At 48.1% G+C, this 12,541-nt stretch overlaps 1 long non-coding RNA gene across 2 annotated transcripts in view; it reads right to left on the bottom strand.

Annotated features, from left to right (window-relative positions):
- LOC119238776 (uncharacterized) overlaps positions 1–12,541 on the bottom strand; it is a 174,511-nt gene that overhangs the window by 92,424 nt on the left and 69,546 nt on the right. For both annotated transcript variants that reach the window (XR_008549326.1, XR_005123658.2), the window contains 2 exons: positions 12,183–12,385; positions 8,883–9,041 (listed from right to left, as the gene is read on the bottom strand). This is a non-coding gene — a long non-coding RNA (uncharacterized LOC119238776). The remainder of the gene's footprint in view (positions 1–8,882; positions 9,042–12,182; positions 12,386–12,541) is intronic.

Here is a 12,541-nt window from a genome sequence, read left to right as displayed (position 1 = left end):
TGTTATCGAGGCACAGCACTCTGACCTGTAGGATATCTGAAGGCCTGGAAAAGTACATTGGGGAAGTGTCCCCAGGTGAGTGCAGCTGACATTTGCTGCTGGCCTAGTTGAGGGATATAGAGAAGAGGGAGGTGGGGAGCAGACAGCTCAAGGAGACCTCCACTCCTAGCAGGCCTGGCTTGTCCCCAGAGAAGTAGGTCTGGGGAGAAGGGCCAGGAGCTGCCACTCACCCAGTCCCCTTATGCAGTTGGAGGACAATAACAATGGTCATCATCACAATGAGGTGTCACCTTTCTATACTATTCAAAGCCCGTGACACAGGTACACAGCCAATTCCTCGCTTCACCCTAACATTTGACAATGTGAGCAGTAAAGCCCACTGGACATCCCCAGGCATTGAGGGTCCTACCCGAGACTGAGTGATGTGAAGGGGCTACTAAGTGGCATAGCCAGAATTTGTCAGTTCTTCTGACTCCCAGCCCATAAGCCCACGGGCCTGCTTTGATTATAATACACTTCCTTATGCCTGGGGCTCGCATCTTACTCAAAGTGCTCCCATAAAAATAACTCCATTTGACTAACTCAAGTAAAAGCAGGAAGATTTTAGATCCTCAACTGATAACTGAGGGAACAGAAACTCCAAGTATATAAGAGCCACAAGGTTGCACCCCTGTGAAGGTAGTAAAGGTGGGTATGGGGGTAGAGAAGAGAGAGAATATAAGTTTCGGAATTTATAACTTTGTAAATCTTATGCTGTGACCCTGGGGAAGGTACTGAAATTTTTAAGTTTCATCATCTATGCTAAAGTAGCAATTTTTTTTTCATGTAAAATGATTACCTTTAATACAAATATAAATATGAACATATATCAAAAAGATTTTATTTAACTGACTAATTAATAGGGATTCATAAGCTATTAAAAACCAGTTCAAAGGAGAATTCGGAGAGTGCACCAGGCACAGGGAGTTTGAAATGAATTTACAGATAGTTGCAAAACTGGTCAATATTCCCAGGGCAATACAATTTGCATTCCAATAGGCAAAATTTATTTGCATCTCTATGGACAAGAATCATTTGCATTATTATCAGTTTTCTACAACTTAGAGTTATAAAATAGCTCAAAGTCAATAAAATGTACACATCACCCAGAAAGCATCCTATGTAAGACCTCTGCTAATCATTTTTTGTTCCTGCCAAAGACTTTCACAATTCTTCCTGACACTGTAAAATGGGGATGACCCGAAGGACTGCGGAAGGATGGAGATAATGTATTTACTGCAAGATGCGAAGTAGATGCCAGTCAAGTCCCCTTCCTTTCTCTACCCAGGCGAGCATTCTTCTCTTGAAGAGGCCTTCTTGACTACCCCAACCCATGGGCTTTCTCACTCCCTGAGTTCGGTATAGAGGAAAGGGACAGGGCCTTGTCACCCAGACCTGGGGTTTGGTCTTACACCGTGGGGCAAGTCATTTCTCTGCCCCTTTAGCCTCAATGTATTGTGATAGCAAAGTGAGTCACTGGACCAGATGACCTCAAAATGATCTTCCACACGATAGATAACTCTTAGCTTTGATGCAGTGAAACAGGTCTCTCTTCCTGCCCCACCAGATAAGCATCCCTAAAAGTTTGTTTGTTTAACAAGTTTGTCTTCTTGCAGTCTAAGGAGAAGGAAGGACATTCCGAAGAAAATAATAAGGAAATTAAATAGCAGGTGTTAACAAAGCAAGGCCCACCCCAAATCTCCATACGCCTGCATCAAAAGGACATGCTGACCCTTCCTATCACCCCTTTGTAGACTCTTGCCCATCCCCCCCTTTTCTTTTCCTCCTTTGAATAATTACCCCTGCACTCTGCCAAAGAGCAGGAAGGTGGTCTTTCAGACACCAGTCTACTGCCCTTCTCAGTGTGTTGACAAACTACTTTCCTTCTCCTCAAACTCTGTTTCCTTTTATTGGCTGAGGGAAACTGAGGCTGGCGTTGATTTATATAGCCAACCAGAACTGTGGGTTTTCTGGGACTGATTCATGGCATAATGAACAAACATGGACTTGGAGTCAGATAGATGGATGCTTGGATCCCAGCTTAGCTTTTTATTGTGTGATCTTGATGGTTTGCTATCTCTGAACTTGTTACCCAGAAAGCAGAAGGCTAACAAGGCAGCTTGTCTTAAGAAAAACCCTTAAAATTATTTACAACTGTTTAAAGGCCAGGTTTATAGGGCCCTCCCAGGTGGCACAAGGGGTTAAGAAGCAGTCCTATGATGCTATCCACAGCCACTGCAGCACGAGTTCAATCCCCAGCCAGGGAGGTGACCCACATGGCGCAACAGACCTCTTCTGTCTCACCCGCTGCTCCCCTCAGCAGTGTCTTTCAGTGGATCTGCCTGTTCTGCTCCCCACTCTGTCTCTGGTGAATCCTCTCACCCCACCCCCATATCTCTGGACTGCACCCCAGCTCTTGTATGCATAAATAAATAAATCTTTTAAAAAAATTTTAAAGGCCAGGTTTATGTTCCAACCCCCAAAGATTAAACCCCACAGCAATATGCACAGAGAGGACCCTGAATGACCCAAAATTATCTTAGGTTCATTAATGTCAATTTTCATAATAAAATCCCACCTGTGTGCCACCCCCCCCCCCCATTTAGCCTCCATTTTCCAAACATAGAAGCCACACAGAGAGAGAAACAATCTGTTCATGACACACTGTCCAAATGCCAATGGTCCTATAAAGTCCTAACTCCCTGTTGGACAGGAAAACAGTGCTTTGGTCTCCTTCCTTGATTCAACAGACAGAACTCTCTCTACCATGACCAGTCAGTTGGGTCTGATCTATTGGCAGACATACACCAAGCAATGAACCCCCTGAATTCACTAACAAACCTACTTTGCTTATCTGTCAGATGAGGTTACAATTGAAGCCCCAAAGAGTTACTATGTCTATGAAGTTGGATAATTTTTTGTTATAGGCTGGCACATAGTCAGTGCTCACTGTCACTCTCCACTTTCCTACACTCACAGAGCCCCCTACTTGGTCACTGGCCCCAACTTCCCCTGCCTTTGTTGCTTGCTGTCCATGGTCAGCAGGTCAGTGACCAAACCCTCACTCTGGCCATGCATTGCACTGGGCTCCTGCCCATGGTATCACAGATCTCAGCCAAGGACACAGTAAGGATAGAGGAGAGAAAACCTGGTCCTCAGACCAGATAGGCAATGGGTTAGAGGAGGTCACAGGAGGTAGAGCTCCCTTTGGCAGCTGTGCTCTGGTGGGCTTCCAGGAGGAGGTGACTCTCAAGCAGACACTGCAAAATTTAGACTCAGGGCAACAGATACAAGGGCCACTTAGACAAAGACATGGGGTTTGTAAGGCGAGGAGTATGCCAGTAAACTAGTAATTGTTCAGTTTGGTGAGGGCCCTGAGTACCTGGAAGGAGGAGGAAGGGGCTGGAAAGGGATGTGAGGTTTTGATTGCCAAGGGCTTATATGATGGGCAAAAGAGTTTGGACTCTTCCCTTCAGATGGTGGGCTGCCAGGGAAGTCTCGAGACTGTGGTAATCTTATGTCCTGGCCAGCAGGTAACAGCATAGCAGGACAGGGGGACTGGAAAGAAGCATTTGCTCACTTTGTATTCTGCCTAATATCCAGCACAGGGAGGAGCACATAAATGATCTCCTTAAATAAATATGAATTCCTTGCTCTCTTGAACAATGCTTCTCAAAACTTATAGAACACACAAGTTCTTGAGGATCTTGTTAAAATGCAGATTCTTATTAAATAGGGCTAGCATTGGGCCTGAGTTCTAACCAGCTTCCAACGTTTGATGCCAATGTTTCCGGTCCATTGGCCCATCTGGAATAGCCACAGCTGGATCTAGCATGCCCTCAAAGCTTCCGGTACCCTCCAGGCCCAGCTTCCCAGAGCCAGTCTTCCTGTGTCTCAGCTGTTCAGGATTCAGCCCCCAGTGCACTGCCCCACCCCCTGCAGGGGCACCTTTCAAACACTATAGATGCCTTGGGTCTTGGTCTCCACCACCCTCACCATAACTTACAGATCTCATTCCCTTGGCTACAGGAAGTGAGAAGGGGAGATCACTTTTTATTAAACCCTTCAGGAAGTTCATGGAGCCAGTGGCCATTCAGCTAAGCCCAGAAGGATGCCAACCCAGACGGTAATGGCTGACAGAAGCCTACAGCCCATGACCTCCCAGACCACACTCTTGGAGTCTCACTGGGACTTTGAGTGTTTCAACTCAAAAGAGTTAACCTCATGTTGGGCATCATGGAAGCTTTAGGATGAGATCTGCGTGCCTGTCACCAGGACTCAGCCCGGGTCATCCTCCTCCAGGCCCCTCTGCTCAGTTCCCAGAACAACCACGCCCTTCCACCATCATCACCCCAAGGAACTGCCTCCCCCACTACCTGTGACCTTCATGAGAAGCATCAAGAAAATGCCAGCATCTGGCACATGAGGTGCTTCATGATGTTTGAGAATGAGGGGCTGTACCCAGAACCCACACCTATGCGTATTAGTGCTTTTCAGTCAGGGTGATTTTGTCCCCAGGGACATTTAGCAGTATCTGCAGAGAGTTTTGGTTGTCACATTGTACATGGTGGCAGGGAAGGGGGTTGCAGGCATGTGGAGGGCAGAGAGTTGCTAAACATCATCCAGGTCACAGGACTGCCCCCACAACAAATGATCATTCAGCCCCAAATGCCGGTGGTGTCAAGAGTAAGAAAACTTAGTGCTGGAAATGGTAACCACACAGAGACACCAGGGAATGTTTGTGGGGGCACAAATGGCCTCCACTAAGAGAAGCCAAGACAACCCACAAGTAACATACAGGGGAAGTAACATACTCTGGGCCACACCACACAGCAGCAGCAGCCTAAGACGCAGTCTCTGGACTCATCCACCAGGGCTCTTTCTGCCAATACATGGCTCACAGCCTCTTCTCCCACCCGGTCACATCCCAAACCATTCCATCCCTTCCCCACCCTCCTAGACACGGTTCAGTAAGAAACTTCAGCAGCAGCGGTGAATGGCTCCTGAAATACATCAGATGATTCAAATCTGTTAGATTCTCAACCTTTGACTGACAGCACCTGAGCCTTTTCCCAGATCTGGTGCATGAATTTATGAAAAATTTAAATGCTAACAAATAAGTAGAAGCAAGCAACAGTGAGCTGGTAATAAGACACCTTGGGATGTTCATTATGCTGGATTTCCAGACAGTTAAATTGGTTAATGCATTTCCCTTTGGTTTGTAGGTGAATCTTGGTGACTGTCAGGGGCACGACAGCTACCTTGTTATATATTATGGCTTATATGCCTTAGCGACACCAGCAAGCCCTGCTCTCCAGGTAAAGCCTCGACTCAGGGACAGCACAGCCTCACTCTGGCGCTCCATACCCTCTCATAGGCATGCAGGGCCCCCAAAGAAGCAGTTACATATATGCAAGTACAAGTGATGCTCTTAATTATTTCCTGCTATTAATTAATTAACTGAATTAATTCCTATAATTGTTTCCTGTAATTTGTGGGCATGGGGAAAATCACAGCATCCTCGCTGCATGGGGAAATTGGTTCGAGAAGCCACAACCGGTGAGCATGGCTGCTGTGGGGAGTGGGCAGAGGGGAGTGGGAGGGTCTGGGGCACTGTCACTGGGCAGTCTGCGCAGCAGACATCTCAAGGAGTAATTCCTCTCCTGGTCAGTGATGAGGCTCAGAATTGAGTGGCCATCATGAAAACCCAGGCTGGGTGGTGATTCCGTGGCATGAGAGCTAGCTCCCCACTCAGTTTCCCTGTCTGTTAAGTGGAGACTTAACAGGGACATTTAGCAGCGTCTGGAGATAGTTTTGGTTGTCACATGGTACATGCTGGCAGGGAAGGGGGTTGCAGGCACGTGGAGGGCAGGGAACCACTCAATACCAGCCAGGACACAGGACAGCCCCCACAAAGGATCATCCAGCCCCGAATGCCAGTGGTGTCAAGAGTAAGAAACCTTAGTGCTGGAAATGGTAACCACACAGAGACTAACAACCATTTTTCCATCCATCCTCTCTTCCTTCCTTTGACAAACTCTCCTAAAGGTGCTGGTGTGCAGACCCCGGGCTAGACACTGGGAATATAACCAAAGAGGAGAACAACAGGGGCTGGGGGCCCAGGACAGGGAGACCCTGGAGAGTCAGGTGAGCATACAATTCAGTTGGTCCCAGCACCCCACCTCCATCAATTCATGGTCTTCCCACCAGCCGCCAACACCCATTCCCTGTCCCTGTCCCCACCCCCACCACTCGCCCTGGTGCCCTCAGTAGACAGTAACTGAGCAGAGGCTTTCTCCTAGACCTCTGCCTCCTGGGATGCCATATCCTCCGGCATCTGAGCTCCTTCTCACCTCACACACTCCTCTTTTCTACTCCCTACTTGGTCCCAGCCTCTCCCTCACAGTTATTGATGTTTCCACTATTATTATGGGTTACTCTTCCCAGAGGTTTGCCTTGACTCAAAAAGCTAAACAGCAGCACTTCACACCCATGAAGATGGCTATTATACAAAAATGAAACAAGCAACCAGAAAACAAACGTTGGTGAGAAGATGAGGAGACTGGAACCTTTGTGCAGCCACTGGGAAAAACAGTATGGTATAGGCTCCTCAAAAAATTAAACATCGAATCACCATAGGATCCAGCAATTTCACCTCTGGGTACACATAAAAAAGAAGTGAAAGCAAGGTCCCGGGGAGAAATTTGTACACCCATGTGCATCACGCCTAGCATCATGATAGGCAAAAGGTGGAAACAACTCAAATGCCCATTGATGGACTGATGAGTGTTGAATATGCTCTCAATGGAATATTAGTCAGCCTTTAAAAAGAATATAATTCTGATACATGCCACAATGTGGATGAACCTCGAGGACATTAGGTTAAGTGAAAGTCAGCCACGAAAGAACCAATACTGTATGATTCCACTCACATGAGGTGCTCAGAGCAGTCAAATACACAGAGACAGAAAACACAGCGTTGGTTACCAAGGGCTGTGGGGAGGGACCCTCGCTGGTGGCCGGGGATCGAATCGGCGCTGCAGAGGCTGAAGGGCAGCCTCGCAACCCAGCGTTCAACCGCTGCGCCACCAGGGGAGGTCCCAATGTGATTATACTTTATGTGTCTATACTGAACTGTACACTTACAAGTGTTAAAAATGATAAATAATGTAACTTACACTTTACCACAATAAGAAAAAACCCTAAGCTGTGAGCACCTCATGGGCAGGCCTATATTTTTCACTTCTTTGGTTTCTGTTCAATGATATCCACAAAGGCAATGGCTGTGTGGAGAGAAGGTGAAGGAAGGAGGAAGGGGCATCTCACTAGGATCAGAGAAGAGAGCAATGGGATCTTTTTGGCTCTCCGGCCCCATAGCAGGCATCTCCCATAAGCCCTTCTCCCAGACCCACAGCCCTGGCTCCATGCTCTCCCAGCCCGAAGTGGGCACTGCAGCCACACACCCCAGGCCTTGTCTGCTCCATCCCTGCTGCCCTTGATGGTATATCATTAGCCTCCCCCAACCCTCACCCCTTGTGCTCAAATCACACTCAACAAGCTGTTCCCCATTATGACACTTTCTCAGCACCTCTGTGCCTTTGCATATTTATTTGTCTGCAAAGTTCTTCCATGCCTGCTACTTGCTAAAACTCCACCTCATCCTTCATGTCTCAGTTCATGCCATATGCTCTCTGAGGCTTCCCCTGTTTTCCCCCAGAGCCTGAGCTCCCTTCTCTGTGCTCTCACACTACCCTGCAGGGCCACCCCTATTTCAATACCGAACACCTGGGTTTGAAATTCTATTCTCCCTTTGGAGGGTGGGATGGTGGGGCATCCCTGCTGATTGGACCCATTCTCCTTTTTTCCTTGCTTAGAAGCCCAGCTTTTGCTCAGCTGATCCTCTTCCACTTGACCACGGGGGTAACCATGGGCCCAGCCCTAAGGAGATGGATCCTGATTAGTCTACATCAATCACAGAGTCCCACTCCACTCACCAGGCTACAGAGGGGCATGTGATCTAATGAAATGTGGGGGAAATTTGCTGGGGAACTCGTAGGAATGTTTCTTCGGGCTTAAAAAGACATGGGACAGGGACAAGAGGAAAGGGGTCCTTTTCTGCCTCTGGGCTGCTCATCAGCATTTGTCACTACAACTGCAGCCACCATCCTGTGCCCGTGAGGAGGAATACTGTGAACACACTGGGGATGGTAGGCCAGGGCAAAGCAGATTCTAGAAGTCAGGCACCTCACCAGTTATGTCAGGGAGAACTGAGTATGAGTAACAGTTAGCTAAGCATAGAGAATGTTAACTAAGTAACTGCAAAGGTAAAACAGAAAGTAACAACTATGAGGAGCTGTAGGGTAAGGAAAAATGTCAGGCTTTTCTGCCCTCCTGCCATCAGGATAGATGATGGATCCTTGCAGTCCTGAACGCATGCCTGATGGCGGGCACCTGGAATGGGGTGTGGGCATAGGTAGATGGGATTCACCTGGGCTGAGACTGGGCTTTTTAAGGGCGGCGTCATGGGGACGCCAACAGAAGCCTAAAGAGAAGCTGAAGCAGAAGCCGAGAGAAGGCCGGAAAGCCCATAGAGTGAAGACCTGCTGGGGGCTTGGAGGCTGGCAGCCTCCCAGCCCCTCAGCCCCCCAGTACTCCTGCCTGCCATGTACCTGGTAATCCCAATAAAAGACCTGCAAAAGCCAGTGAGGACTCTGACTCCTCCTTTACCCGGTCTGCTGGATCAGAAAACCTGCACAGTGTCCTGTTCCTGACCTTACAGGAGCTTAAACCACTTTTTAAGGTTGAGTCAACGAAGGGAAGAGGTTGGAATTAGTAATACTTACACAGAGAAGAGGCTGTGGAGTTGAAATTCAGACATCAGAGTGGGGGCTGCTTCATGGCTGGTACTGATGTCTTTGAGGTGGGAGGACAAGTCCACTGGGGCCTGGACCTGTGGTCTGTGTGAACCTGTGCTCTGAGGACAGGGTGCAATGAGGCTGCACCTGGAAATGTTGAGAAAACAGCAAATTCATTCAGCCTTGCTGCTGGGAGAATCTGCTTCTAAGGGGTGAAAAAGCCTCCCTGGGGTGAGGTCTGCAGGCACAGGAAGTCCTTAGGAAGGAAACAGGAAGCCCCTCCTCCAGCCCCTTAGCCTCCCTCCAGCACCTCCTATTGGCAGACTTTGACAGGGAGCAGCTGGCCCAACAGAAAGTGGGTTTGGGAAGTGCCAGCCCTGGGTCACAAAGCCAGGTAGAAAAGTGGCTTTGAGTTGAGACAATAGCCTTATCCAGGTGGAATGAACCTAGTTAACTGATAGAGATGGAGACAGCCTGAGTGCTGGGAGTCCCTGGGCCACTAAAGCAACCAGATTTGTTCTGCCTCAGGTTTCCTGCTGTGACAGAAGCTAAATGTCTCCGTATGTAAGCTGCGCTGCTTGGCTCTCTGGGTACTGACCCAGTGTCTGTACCACCTCAGTCTTGTCTTATTCTGCTCTGTTCCCCCACAGCGCCTAGTCTGGGACTGCCACCTGGGAAGCATTCATGAAGTTGAACCAAAACTCCCAGGCAGCTAGTACGGTGGCGAGGGGCAGAGACTCCTGGGTTGACCTCTGCTCCTCGGTCAGTGGGACATTTCAGGCCTGTCTTCACCTCTCCTGTTAGTCTCCATTTCATTACCCACAAAATCGGGGCATTAAAAACAATTATCTCATTGGATTGTGGCGAAGCCTCAGTGAGGGGCTGGTAGAGGGTTGATGTGGTGCCTACCTCACACACAGTAAACACTCTGTTGGCTACTGTTATTGGTCATTAGCTCACAGGCTGCGGTTCTGATGAATTTCAGATTGGTCCCAGAGGTCCCAGTTCCGTTCTATGTCTCAAAGGTACAGGCAGCTCCATGCTTCATCTCCCCAGGCTCAGTTACAGCTCAGGTATGACTCAGTGTAATGGCAGGAATGGGCACAGTGCAGGTTCTCTATGACCCGAGCAGACGGGGTAAAGGAGGAGCGAGTCCTGGAGCCCTCAGTGGGCTTTTGCAGGCTTTTATTGGAATTTACCAGGCACATGGCAGGCAAGGGTGCTGGAGGGCCGGGAGTCTGGTAGGCCTCCCAGCCCCCAGCAAGCCTTCACTCTATCAGGGCTCTCCAGCGTTCTCTCCTGTTCTTTTCTGCTCTCTGCTCTACTGGCATCCCCGTGATGCCACCCTTATAAGCCCAGTCTCTCAGCACAGGTGTATTCACTTATGCATGCCCACACCCCACTCCAGGTGCCGGCCATTTGGCATGCATTCAGGACCGCAAGGATCCATCATCAATCCTAATGGTGGGAGGGCAGAAAAGCCTGATAGTCTTTCACTTACCCTGCACTCAGTAACCTGCCTAGGACCCAGCCCCAACCCTCAGGCCTTCTCCCTGATCGTTTGGGAGGGTCCATTTTGAGAACTTCTTGTTCCCATGTTCTATAGCTATCTGCTGTATGTGCTGCAGGTGCTGTGTCTGCCTCCAGCCTGATTTCCTTCCTTGGGATGCAGGTCTGGTCTGGTTTTTACATTCTTCTCCCTTCTAAGCTCTTGTCCCTCTCTCTCTCCCTAAACCCCCTCGTGCCTGCATGAGACAGGTCAGGGATGGCCCTTTCCATGGTGTAGCACTGGTTTCTTAGGGCTGCTGAAACAAATAACCACACATTTGGTGGCTTAAAACCATAGAAATGAATTTTCTCATACTGTGGGGCCAGAAGTCCGAAACAAGGTGTCAGCAGGGCCACACTCCCCCTGAAGGCTCTAGGGGAGAATCCTTCCAGGGGATGGCAGCTTCTGGTGGCCTCAGTCGGCCCATGGCAGGTGGTAGCATGACTGCAATCTCTGCCTCTATCTCTCATGGCCTTCTCTCTGTGCCTGCTCTGTCTCTTTTAAAGATGATGTCATTGGATTTAGGGCCTGTCTTTGTTGTATGATCACATCACAGTCCTTAATTATAGTTCCAGAAATGTTATTTTCAAATAAGGTCCCATTCTGAGGTCCCAGGTGGACATGAATTTGGGGGGACATGAAAGAGGGTGTATTTAATCCACTACAACTAGAGGCCACAGAGCAAGGTTCAAGATAGAGCACTGACTGTCCCCACCCAGATACAGGGGTTCCTTCTTCTGGAGTCACTGTCACCTGAGGGGCAACCCCAACCTTCCAGCACTGTAACGCCCAGCCTCTGCAGTCAGGTGGCACTCACTGCTAGACTCTCAGTAGGTTCCATTACACCACCCCTTGCTTCTCACCTACAGGTTGTAGGCAAGAGCCATCTGTCAAAGAGACACTGTAAATAAACACATTTCTATGTGGGGACTGGTGTACAGCGAAGGGAAAGGAAAAGAATTAAACAAATAAAGGCAAAATCTTCATCATCCACAAAACAATATGCAAAAACCAGGGCATTCCTCCGGACCATCAATAAGTAATCCAGACCACAAAAGTAATACATTAGACAGCTTGTGTAATGGTAGCATGTGAAAGACTGTGGAACTTTCTAAAATTAATTTTCTTCATTTTGGTTTATTAAAATTGCGCTCATCTATCTCCCCTGTTAAATATTTTATTTTTTCATATTAATGGCTGCAATTTCAGCTTGTGCCTGTTTCTGTCATTAACACTGTACAAACTTAATATCATTAGTAGTTTTTCCCTTAATTATGTGACTAGAGAAGAAAAACATCAAAGTTTCCGTGAAATTGGAATAGTATATCTAAATTGCCTCATGTTTATTTTAACATTAACAGTAAATGAAGCTAATGGGCTTTTATATTATTAAAAGCACTCATTTGTGTCCTGCCTGTTCTAATATATAACAAAGCTTTAAAAGATGTTAAATAATTAGTTATTTAATAGGGATGGGTGGAATAGATCAAATGAAAGGAAAAGTTGAGGGTAACCAACACACACAGTTGAGGGGTCTCTCCCTTTTCAGGCTTTCAAAAGGGGATCCCCTCTCCCCAGGTTCCCTGCTCCACTGTTAACCTGAGTGTTTAAAATTTATAACCACCTTGGAGAGTTAAAGCAACAAAATCTATTGCTGTAGTCCTGTGGAAGACACACATGTGTGGGGGACAATAATGTTTGCAATTATTTCTGGGCAACCTCCATTCATAATTCAATACCTGCACAAGGCCCTGTTAGGCTGAAACTCAGAGGTCCTCCAAGGAAGACAGCCTGGTGTGGCTCCTGCTGCTGATCCACTTCCTCCCTTACAGCCTCCTGCCTCCTGGAAGGTTCTCCTTGGCTTTAGGGTTGCTGATGAGTGAAGGCATTCCTCTGCTCTCATTGCCCAGTGAGACATGGGAAAGGGGTCTGGCCAGTGGGTCTAAAAGAAAAGCCAGATTGGTTGTCATTCTCCGGCTCAGCCCCCTGCAAGGACTCCCTGTGGCCTGCTACAGCAGGCCAAGTCTCCTTGATTGAGACTTGAGGCCATGCTTATCTGACCCTAGATTCTGCTCTTCCTGACATCTGTGCTTGGTTT

Source organism: Talpa occidentalis, unplaced genomic scaffold (genome assembly GCF_014898055.3).
Source record: "Talpa occidentalis isolate TD23 unplaced genomic scaffold, MPIMG_talOcc4v2.1 talOcc4.11, whole genome shotgun sequence".
NCBI lineage: Eukaryota > Metazoa > Chordata > Mammalia > Eulipotyphla > Talpidae > Talpa > Talpa occidentalis.
This window is presented reverse-complemented; position numbering and strand designations above follow the sequence as displayed.